Genomic DNA, 12,213 nt, shown 5'->3' with positions numbered 1-12,213 from the left:
CCACAATCCTGGGTTTTGTTAAATATAAAATTGAGAATTGCTCTTCTCTTTCCATATCTTTGAAAAATTGTGTTGGAATTTTGATGGGGATTGCATTGAATCTGAAAATCACCTTTTGTAGGATAAACACTTTTACTATGTTAATCCTACCAATCCATGAGCATGAGAGATTCTTCATTTTCTGAAGTCTTCGATTTATTTCTTGAGATACTTAAAGTTCTTGTCATACAAATCTTTCACTTGTTTGGTTAGACTTACACAAACATATTTTATAGTATTTGTGACTATTGTGAATGGTATTGCTTTTCTACTTTCTTTCTCATCCTATTTATCATTTATATAAAGGAAGGCTACTGATTTTTATGAGTTAATTTTATATTAAGCCATTTTGTTGAAGTTATTTATCAGCTGTAGAAGTTCTCTGGTAGAATTTTGTGGTGGCTTATGTACACTATTATATCATCTGCAGATAGGGATACCTTGACTTTTTTGCCAATTTGTATTCCTTTGATTTTTTTTTTGTAGTTTTATTGCTCTAGCTAGAGCTTCAAGTACTATATTGAACAGATACAGGGAGAATGGGCATCCCTCTTTTGTCCCTGATTTTAGTGGAATTGCTTCAATTATCTCTCCATTTGATATTGGCTGCTGATTTTCTGTAAACTGCTTTTATTATGTTTAGGTATGGGACTTGAATTCCCGATCTCTCTAATACTTTTAACATGAAGGCATTTTGTATTTTGTCAAATGCACTTTCAGCATCTTAATGAGATGATCATGTGATTTTTTTTCTCTGAGTTTTTTTTTTTTTTTTAAAGTGGATTAAGTTAATGAATTTCAGTATATTGTTTGGTACATCCTTGCATCCCTGGGATGAGGCCGACCTAATTGTGGTGAATGATGGTTTTGATGTGTTCTTGAATTTGGTTTGCTAGAATTTTATTGAGTATTTTTGCATTGTTAATTATAAGCAAAATTGATCTAAAGTTCTCTTTCTTTTTGGGTCCTTGTGTGGTTTCAGTATCAGAGTAATTGTGGCTTCATAGAATGAATTAGGTAGTGTTCCTTCTGTTTCTATTGTATGGAATAGTTTCAGAAGTTTCGGTATTAGCTCTTCTTTGAAGGTCTGGTATAATTCTATACTAAAGCCATCTAGCATTGGCTTTTTTTTTTTTTTTTTTTTTTTTTTTTTAAACGACTTTTTCTACTTTCTTAGGGGATATGGGACTGTTTTACATAGTTTACCTGCTCTTGATTTAAATTTAGTCTGTCAAGAAAATTGTCCATTTCATCTAGATTTTTCAGTTTTGTTGAGTATAGTCTTTTGTAGTAGGACCTGCTTTTTTGTTGTTGTTGATGTTAATTTCTTCAATTTCTATTATGTCTCTGTTTTCATTTCAGATTTTTTAATTTGATGCTATCACTGTTCCTTTTAGTTAGTTTAGCTAAATGTTTATCTAACTTGTTGTTCTCAAATAACCAGTTCTTGGTTTTGTTGATTTTTTATATCTTTGTTTATATTTGGTAGATTTCTGTCCTGAGTTTGACTATTTCCTGCCTTCTACTACTCTTTGGTGGGTTTGCTTCTTTTTATTCTAGAGCTTTCAAGTGTGCTGTTACATTGCTTATATGAGACCTCTACAATTTGTTTATGATGGCACTTAGTGCTATGAATTTTCTTCTTAGCACTGCTTTCATTGTGTTCCATAAGTTTGGGTATGCTGTGTCATCATTTTCACTGAATTCTAAGAAGTCTTTAGTTTCTTTCTTTCCTTCCTTTTTTTTTCTCTCCATCTTTCCCTCTTTCCTTCCTTCTTACTTTCTTAGTTTCTTCCTTCCTTCCTTCCTTCCTTCCTTGCTTTCTTTGGTTCTTTCTTTCTTCCTGTCTGTCTGTCTGTTTGTCTGTCTGTCTTTCCAGACCAAGTTATCATTGAGTATTTTTCAGTTTTTATAAGTATGTGCATTTTCTGGTTTTTTAAAATTTTTATTTTATTTTTTGTTTTTGTTTTGTTATTGAAGTGTAGCCTTAGTCTATGGTGAGATGATAGGTTGCATAGGATTATTTCAATCTTCATGTATCTTTTGAAGGTTGTTTTGAGACTAATTATATGGTCAGTTTTGCACTAGGTACCATGAGGTGCTGAGGAGAAGGCATATTCTTTTGTTTTAGGGTGAAATGTTCTGTATATATCTGTGAAATCCATTTGGTTCATAACCTCTATTACTTTCACTGTGTCTCTGTTTAGTTTCTGTTTCACTGAGCTATCTATTGGTGAGAGTGGTGTGTTGCGGTCTCCCACTATTATTGTGTGGTGTTCAATGTGTATTTGAGCTGTATTAAAGTTCTTTTATGAATATAGGTGCCCTTGAATTAGATGTTTAGAATTGAGAGTTCATCTTGGTGGATTTTTTTCTTTGATGATTATGAAGTGTCCTTCCCTATCTTGCTTGATAATTTCTGGTTGGCAGTCTATTTTGCTGGATATTAGAATGGCAACTGTCACTTGTTTCTAGGGACCATTTGCTTGGAAGACTTTTAGTTTGAGGTAGTATCTATCTTTGTTATTGAGGTTTGTATCATGCATGCAGCAAAATACTGGATCCTGCTTGCATATCCAGTCTGTTAGCTTATGCCTTTTAATTGGGGAATTAAGTCCATTGGTAATGAGTGATGTTAAAAGACAGAAAATTATTAGTCCCTGTTATGTTTGTTGTTGTAGGTGACATTATGTGTATATGATTCTCTCCTTTTAGTTTTATTGTGAAATGATTAATTCATTATCTTTTCTCCTTTGGTATAGATACCCTCATTGTGTTGAAGTTTCCTTCTAGAAACTTCTGTAGGACTGGGTTGGTAGATAGATATTGTTTAAACTTTGTTTTATTATGGAATATTTTCATTTTCCCATCTGTGATGATTGAGAGTTTTTCAGGCTATAGTATCCTGGGCTGGCATTTGTTGTCTTAGTGTCTGCATGATCACTGTTCAGGCCCTCCTGGCTTTTAGGGTCTCTATTGGGAAGCCTAGTATAATCTGATAGGTCTGTCTTTATATGTTACTTAGCTTTTCCCCCTTACAGCTTTTAATATTTTTTTCTTTGTTCTGTCTCTATACTGTTTTGATTATTATTTGACAAGAGAATTTTCTGGTCGAATCTATTTGGTGTTCTGTAGGCTTCCTGTACATTTATGACCATCTCTTTTTTTAGGTTAGGGAAATTTTCTTCTATGATTTTGTTGTAGACATTTTCTGGTCCTTTGAGCTGGGAATCTTCAGTCTCTTGTATTCCTATTATTTTTAGGTTTGGTGTTTTCATTATGTACTAGATCTATTGGATGTTTTGGGTTATGAGTTTTTTCTTTTTTGTTATTAAAGATGTTTACTGCATATACTATATTTAAAAAATTCACCTATTTTATGTCTTTCTAATTAGCATGTTAAGAGTTATTTGAGAAACTGGCAGAAGATTTAAGATATCAGAGTCACAAAAATACTTAATGTTTTGCTAATGAACTATTAATGAAGAACATGCAATAAACTTAATGGAATGTGTTGTGGTAAATAATAAAAAACATGGCTGTACCCAGTTCCAGCATGTCATTACTCCACACTGGTTCCAGTTACTCTTTGACCCAGGTGGTTGCTCTCAGGCTAGTTCTGGCACCCTAGGGCAGTAGGGAACTGCCATTATATTTATCTCAGTTGCAGCCTCTCTTACATTAGTTCCAGCACTGTTGGGCCATGTAGAACTAACAATATATTTACCTTTTTGGCAGCCGCCCTTTGGATAGTATCTCTTTTGTGCCTTCCTCTCTACTAGCTGGGAGCTGTGTTCACATTCTCTGCCACAACGCTCTGGTCCCAGCAGTGGCTTCCCTTTCACAGTTCCCTTGGTGTTGAGTCTCTGCATGAAGGAAAACATCACACAATAAACTCTGATCCAACTGGTATGATATAATTTGCCCACCTAGACAAGTCAAATCATCCTGTACACATCTAACCCTTATAAAATTTTCACAACAATCTGTATTTAGGCAGAGATGTACAGAGAAGAATGTCTAAGTCTGCCTCCATGTTGCCACTTCTTCTCCTCCCTGCTCTTTCTTCCCCCTCTTTGGATTCTCCTTCTCTTTTTAAAACTTTCTCTCGCCTACCCTTACTACTCAACCAATGACAGGCCTTGTTTTATCTTCCCGCCTAAACTCATGTTTCAAAATCATAAACATAACTCATGTTTAAAAATCATCATGTAGTAATTAAAAATGAATTGACACCATAACGTTAGTATATATATAAATGTAAATTTAGGTGACCCTATAGGAAGAACAGCAGTCTCAACTAACCTAGAGCCCTGGAATATTTTAGACACTGAGCCACCAACTGCTCATATTTACTCTATTATTTATCATAGCTTACCTTGAACACATTCAGGCACTAGCACTGTTGGGAGATGAAAGCTAATATGTACATTCTCTGAGGAACTTCCAAGGTTCATCTTCTGTCCTGCAGATACCACCTCTTTTCATGCTTGCTATGATAAAACAAGACTAATGTCTACAGTAACTCTTAGAAGAATTATCTATGATTGCTTAGTATCTAGTTAGATACTATCATATTTAAAGGACAACAGGGCTGGATCTTTACATTATAATCAATGGTCTATGAAAACAAGGACTGGAACAGTAAGATTCTTGTTATGGGTCAGATAAAGAGGGCCTCTTGTCTGTCAAGTTAGGGTATGTGATATCTTCAATGTCCTGGAAGGGGATTAATTGATTAACTATTTAATTATGGCTGCAGAAATCTTAAACTTGGCAGCTTACTATCCATCTGGTAATTTTGATGATTGAAAAAAGTAAGTACTGTTCTCTTTTTCAAGAATCAGTCAAAACAGAGATATTAACTACCTGTATATGATAAAATACCTTAGAAAAATGGTTTGTTCTAGAGATATTAGGAAGAGTATAAAACCTGCATAAAATGTAGACTGGTACAATGGTCCTTTTGGGCATGTCAGCTTTCACCTCTCCAGAGTATGCTCCACGTTACTTTCCCATAAACTCTGCATGTCTTTTCCACTACTCTGAGAATTTATTTTTAGGTCTCTGGCTATGGATCACACAGACTAATGTTCTAGCTGAATTTCTGTTGCTGTGATAACACACTGTGACAATTAAATTAGGGAATAACAGATTTATTTTAGCCTATAATTATAGGTTATAGTACATTATTGTGAAGAAGTCAGAGTATCGGGAACTCAAGACAGCTGCTTATATCATATTCACAACCCAAAGCAAAGATAAACATGTTCATGCACAGTTATTTGCTTGGGTTCAGCTCTATTTTCTCAATCTTTTACAGCATAGGAACCTCTGCCCATGGAAAAGCAGCATCCACAGTAGGTAGAATCTATCTACATCTATTTATTTCATTAAGAAAATCCTTCACAGATAAGTGAAGAGCCAACACAATGTAGATAGTCATCCAATAAGATTCTCTTCCCAGATTATTCTAGATTGTGTTACATTGTCAATAGAAGCTAACCTTCACAACTATGGAGCTTAGGGGAGTCTGCATAGAGATTCCAGCAACATAGTGAGTCTTTCTTTTTCCCAATCTTGTTTAGATGCTAATGTGACTACTGTTTTTGTGAAGACTTCTTAACCTCAATGCTACATGCATTCCACAATTGCTCTGATATTTTATAGTTAGAGCAGAATTTTGTGCAGAGAGTCATTATCTGGTCCTTAAAAATTGGTCTTCATTTAGCTTCAAAGGCTGGCTCACTTATTACTTGGGGCCATTTCTTTTCAGTCTGCTTTGTTGTTACATGTTGTCTTCAGTCTTAGATGATAGAGTATCAATCTACAATCTTTAGTATTTTTATTGATCTACTATTTCCAAGTTAATATGAACATTGTATGACAGCATATTATTTATATGCAGCTGACTCCAATTAAAAACATGAAATCTCCAAGTAAAAAGCTCTCCTAGGGACTAGATAGCATGTCCCCCGTCCCCTTTTTTGTTCTTTCCACTTAGGACTGAACTCAAAATTCAACTTGTCTAACTTGAAATACTTGATACGACCCCAGTAAACCTATTCTTATTTCAGCTCAGGAAAAGACAGTCATGTATTTCCCAGTATTTGAGACAGACTTAAAGGTATATTCTTTTACTTTGAGAGATAACTTTCCATCCATCAGAAAATCCATTGTTTCTGTCTCGAAGTAACCTGATAAACCTAAATACTCATTATTTCCTCTGCTAATGCATCTCTCCAAGCCTCCATCAAACTTTATCTGGATTATTAAGTCAGTCTTTAGATGGCTTGGCTTTCACATGACTGACCTGTTGTTTTTTCAATGTGTTCACTGTACAACAGCCAGCGCAATCCTTTGAGAAGGATTATATGTTCATGTCACTCATATCTCCCAGCTCACTGATTATTTATAATCAGTTGTGTGCCTTGCTATGACTTAAAATGTCTTATATAAAACATCCATCCTCACCTGCTGCTGACTCCCTTTCTAGCCTTGTAACATACTCTGCTCTGGTATCCTGGTCTCCCTGTGCTGTTCATCAAACACAATTATGTACTTATAGAAACTCCTCATTTTCTGCTCCTCATTCTTGGGATGCTTCCATCAAATTGCTTCTAAGCATAGTTGATACTTAGATGAGATGTATGGGGGTGGATTTGAAGTACACATAAGTTCAATTGAATTAGTTGGTATTTAACATTCTTCCTGCTTCTACTAAGACCATAACTTTACTAACAGACTAAACAAATTAATTGTATTCTATATGGAATTTATTGTTTTCACAATGGGCCCCAAATAGTGCAATTGTGGGAGCATAAAATGAGAATACTTATTATTTAAAGGAGTTCCTTCTTTGAACAACTTTATTTTAAAAAACAAAGACAAATGTACAATTTTAAGCATTTTTGCATAAAAGTATACGAATACATTTTTGTCAGTACTTGTTTTTTTTAAGGTTTGATAGTATGCATTAAGGTCTTACTAGTTACAAAGAACATAAAGTACATGTAAAACAGGATGTAACCTGTAATTAGTCAAAGTTTTCTTGGTGTGTAACGATTGAGTATAATGGTTTTTTCTTCTCTTTCTTTTTTTTCTTGAACTTCACACAGTCTGTGAGTTGTTTCTGGGGTGTTCTGAGCTTTCTGGGGTTAGTATCCAATTATCAGTGATTGCATATTATGTCTGTTCTTTTGTGACTGGGTTATCTCACTCAGGATGATATTCTCTACATGCATCCATTTTCTTAAGAATTTTGATAAGTCATTGTTTCTGATAGCTGAGTAGTACTCCATTGTGTAAATGTACCACAATTTTTGTATCTATTCACCTACGGAAGGATATCTGGGTTCTTTCCAGCTTTGGGCTATTATAAATAGAGCTGCTATGAACATTGTGGTGCATGTATCTTTGTTGTATGTTGGAGTTTCTCTGCGGTATATGCCCAGAAGTGGAATAACTGGATCTTCAGGTAGTACTATGTTCAATTTTCTGAGGAATCACCAGACTGATTTCCAGAGTGGTTGTATCAGTTTACAACCCCACTAGCAATGTAGAAGTGTTCCTCTTTCTCCACATCCTCACCAGCATCTGCTGTCATCTGAATTTTGGATCTTGGCCAATCCGACTGGTGTGAGGTAAAATCTTAGGGTTGTTTTAATTTGCATTTCCCTGATGGCTAAGGATGTTGAGAAGCATCTAAGAAAGGAGTTCTTTTAAAACCATTTAATAGGGAACACATTTTACTCATCAACCTGTGTTAGGATTGCATCTACAACAAATAAAACCAATACAGGTGTCCACATGAGGCCGACTAAAGCATTATCTAGAGGGAGTTATTCTTTTGAGTGGATAATTCCTGTAGAGACTGCCTGATTTAAAAAACTGTTAACTATGACCCATAGAATATTTTTGTGTACATAAGGCAGCACGCCTTCTCATGGTCAATTGTCTTTTTTTTTTTTTTTTTTTTTTTTGCCCTGTTTTCTGAAGTTGTTCTGACTTGGAGAATGAAATATCACTCATGCATTCTCTTGATAGAAAATTGTTCTTAAATAATGAAAATCAACTATTTCATGTGGAAATATAATATTAACTATATAGGACTCAGGAGACCAGACTAATATACCTTCTAGTATTTGTGAAATAGCAAGTATTTGTGGAATCCTTCATTCCAGAATAGCAGGGTCATAAGCCTTGGAATAATCTAGATTTTGGGGTGTGATGGTTGATACCAATTGTCACTTGACAAGATCCTGAATGACCTAACTGACAATCTCCATGTATACCTGTTGAGAATTTGTTTAGTTTTGATTAGCTTCTGGGCAGGTCTATGGAAGGTCATTTTGATTAGGTTAACTGAGGTGGAAAGAATACCCCTAAAGGAGGGAGGCCTCATTTATTGGTCTAGGATCCACAACTGCATACAAAGATCAAGCTAAGTCAAGATACAAATTTTTGCCCATTTGCTTGCAGTCTGTGGGTGCAATCCCAACAGTTCTAGTTCCTGCTGTTAAGACTTCTTCACCATGATGGACTGTACCTTTAAACTGTGAACTAAAATAAACCTTTTTACTCTTAATTTTATCAAACATTTAAAAAATTAATTTAACATAAATAAGTGTGTGCCTTATTGTGTATGTGAACCATGTGTGTATGTAATATCCATGGTATTCAGAGATGCTGGATCCCCAAGACTGATTTTATAGATGTTTTGAGTCACTATGTGAGTTTTCTTAACTACTGACCATCTCTTTAGCTCCAAAATCATGAACTTGATTTTCTTAGGTTAATCACATCAAACAGAAAAATAACCTAGACATTTAGAGACCAGCCATTTTTAAAAAATAGTATAACCTTGTTTAAATGAAGGTGAAAAAGAATAATAAAAACTTCCACAAAAGAAGTTCTGATGCTATTTCTTAATTAGATAGGAAAAGTAGTTTCAAAATTTGTCTTTTAGCTTATAATTTCTATATTTACAATATTTTATAGGATTTGTTCAGAAGAGGCAATTTACTCTTGAAATAATTATTTTTCATATATTTTAACTGAGCTAAGACAGTACAATTTTTAAAAATAGAGATATCCCCAGTATTTGTGGGAGAAAGGTAATGATCAAATTACAATTTTGAGAAAATAATTAGTTTTGAAAATAATGGGAATCATGGCATTAATACTTTCGCAGTCAATACTCAGTCTCTATTCTGAAACTGTTTATTTGTAAGCTGATTTTTCAGTGCAAACCTCCTATGGAGGGACACAGGAAAGTCAATGCCATGGCTCAGAAAAGAACAAAAGTTACTTTTCAAAGAGACCAAGACACATTAACTGGTGACCCAAGTCTTGCTCCCTCTATTATTTCTGTTAGGATAGAAAACTAATTAAAAGTCTCTGCTGGCACAAATGTGTGTTTGGTGTTCTAAAATCTGTCATCTCCAAAAGACTGGCAGATCGAAACTATTAAGGCAAGCTTTGAGTCAACTTTGCCTTTATGTGTTCATTGATGCTGACCTTAAAAATGCCAAAATTCTGTCCTTACAAGACCTGAACCTTTTGCCTATGAAATTTGTTATTAGCCTGAAAACATTTTTAATCAAGTGGATGAAGCCAAGAAGGTGATTATTTCTTGTCTCATTAATGACTAAAGAAAAAAAAAATGAAACAATCGCCATGATTTATTTGGTTATCTAATTATTTTCAAGTCCTGTTTCCTAGAGCCTCAGCACAAAATTCTTTAATCATCATACCCTTTAAAGATAATTTGGTGGTCCATAAATGAAACAATGATGACCAAGACATTCTGAAGTTTGATGAAAATTTATATGATGGTAATGAAGATGAGGGAAGTTAATAAGATATGACTGAGGTACAAAGCTGCTTTAAAAAAATCACCACTCTGTTATCTATATCCACTGCAAAAATAGGACAATTGGATTGTAAGTGCTAATTTTAATCAACCACCATGCTTATATTTTCATTTTCAGTAGTTTGATTAACATTCAAAGAGTGGGTTAGGTTATACAGTGAAATTTTACAGTGTTTACAAGGGAAATACGAGCATGAGGTTATATCTGGAGATCTTTGATGATACATGTGGACACTCTTACTACCCAAGAAGATGATACCCAAGGGAATTGCCAACATAGATATTCCAGAGACTACGTGAGCCATCTGACAGAGCTAGGACATACAACTCCAGAACATTTGGGGGATGGATAGAAAAATTTAACAGGGCCATGAAATGTTGTGGTAAATATTAAAAAGTGGTAACATTTTATCCCAAGCTAGTGCCAGCCCCACTAGGGCCACTCACTGATAAGGAAATACTAGGTCTGAATACCCAATTCTCAGGAAGCAATTCACAGACATTATGAAGCTCAAAAAGAAGGAAGGCCAAAGTGGGAATGCCTCAGTCCTTCTTAGAAAAGAGAACAAAACTCTCATGGGAGGAAATGCAAGGTCAAATAGAGGAGCAGGGATTGAAGAAAAGGTCACTCAAAAGTTGCCTCACCTGGAGATCTACGACATATGCAGTCACCAAATCCAAGCACTATAGATGATCCCAAAATGTACTTACTGGCAGGAACCAGACAGAGATGCTCCCTCAGGGAATATGCTAGAGCCATATATATATATATATATATATATATATATATACAGCTGACCATGCTTGCAGCTAACCATAGGTCTGAACTCAGCAAGCCCAATGAGGTTGCTAAAGAAAGAACCTAAGGAGCTGAAAGGGGTTGCAACTTCACGGGAAGATAACAACATTATCAACCAACCAAACCCTCCAAAACTCTCATGGAGTAAAACACCAACCTCTGTGCACACTTTAAGAGACGTATTGATCCACCTGCATATCTAGCTGAAGATAGCAGTGTCTGGCATCAATGTGAGAAGAGACTTTTTTTTCCAGAGAGGGCACATAGTCCCAATGCAGGGGAATGACAAGGCAATGGGGTGGAATTTCTGAAATTTTATTTTTGTTTTATTGTGGTAACAACTCCACAATGAAATATATCTACTAGACCTACCTTTTAAAGGTGCACAATACAACATTGTTAACTATAAGCACAGTCTTGTAGTAGATTTCGAGAACTTACTTAAATAGTTTTTAAGCATGTGGACGTTTTTTTAATGTTTTAAAACTATAAATTCCTAAAGAATCAGCAACAATGAAAACATAATTCTAACAGAAGAGATGGTCCAGAAATGACTTGTGCATAATGTGAGCAATTAATGAGTTGGTGCATCTCAGCAGCCTCATTTCTCCCTGCTGTTAGCATAATGCTGAGAAAAGAACACAGCCCCTTCTAACTTCCTGTTGACTTTCTTATACACTAGAGCAAGCTCCCAGAGAAAGGCATGGAGCAGAAGTACTTATCGAGCACATTCAGGTAAGCTAGACCTGAACCACTTTTCTACCTGGCTTACTTCTTTCTGAGAAAATAGAATATACACAGAAATTTAACCAAGTTATGTGCTACACACACAAAAAAAGGGGGCAATGGTATGGTAAATCAGGTTAATGTGTTTTTTCTTTTCTTTACACAAGGCCCAGAAGCTGTGCTTTTAATTTTGGCTCAGGGACTATTTTGAGTGGCACCAGTAACTCATGTACTTTTTGGTTATTAGGAAATGTAAAATACTAATGTAAGGCATTAGGTCTCCAAAGCCTATGAGTGAACTCACAAATGCTGGTGAACTCTGTTGCTTTCCCATTTGCAGAGGAAGCAAGCCAACTCAGAGAAGTCAAGAGGTTGGTTCTTGTTTTACTATCTCCTAGGAGGTAGATGTGACTTGAACTGAGGTAGCCTGGCTCTTTTCTAGGCTTCCTAGAATGTTGCCTTTGGGGCAAACCCAGCTCCCTTTCTACTATCTGTCATTGCCCCTGACTATGGTGTGACCTTGCCACACCCAGTGATGCATCTGAGTTTATCCTGCTCACACTGGGCCTCAAATTCTTCATCATCCCTTTCCTTCCCCCTCTGCCTACATCTTCCATATTTATGCTGTTCTTTTAATATGGTTTTCAAAACCACTTAAGCATATGCTCAGGGAAATGATGACTTACTTTCCTTCATGGAATAGTTGCTTCTGTGGATGTATTTCCACATGGCACCTTATTTCAAGGAGGGTCTCTGACAATTAACAGGAATGGAG

This window comes from Micromys minutus (assembly GCF_963924665.1).
Source record: "Micromys minutus genome assembly, chromosome: 8".
Lineage (NCBI taxonomy): Eukaryota > Metazoa > Chordata > Mammalia > Rodentia > Muridae > Micromys > Micromys minutus.
The sequence above is the reverse complement of the archived record's forward strand: the minus strand, read 5'-3'. Positions refer to the sequence as shown.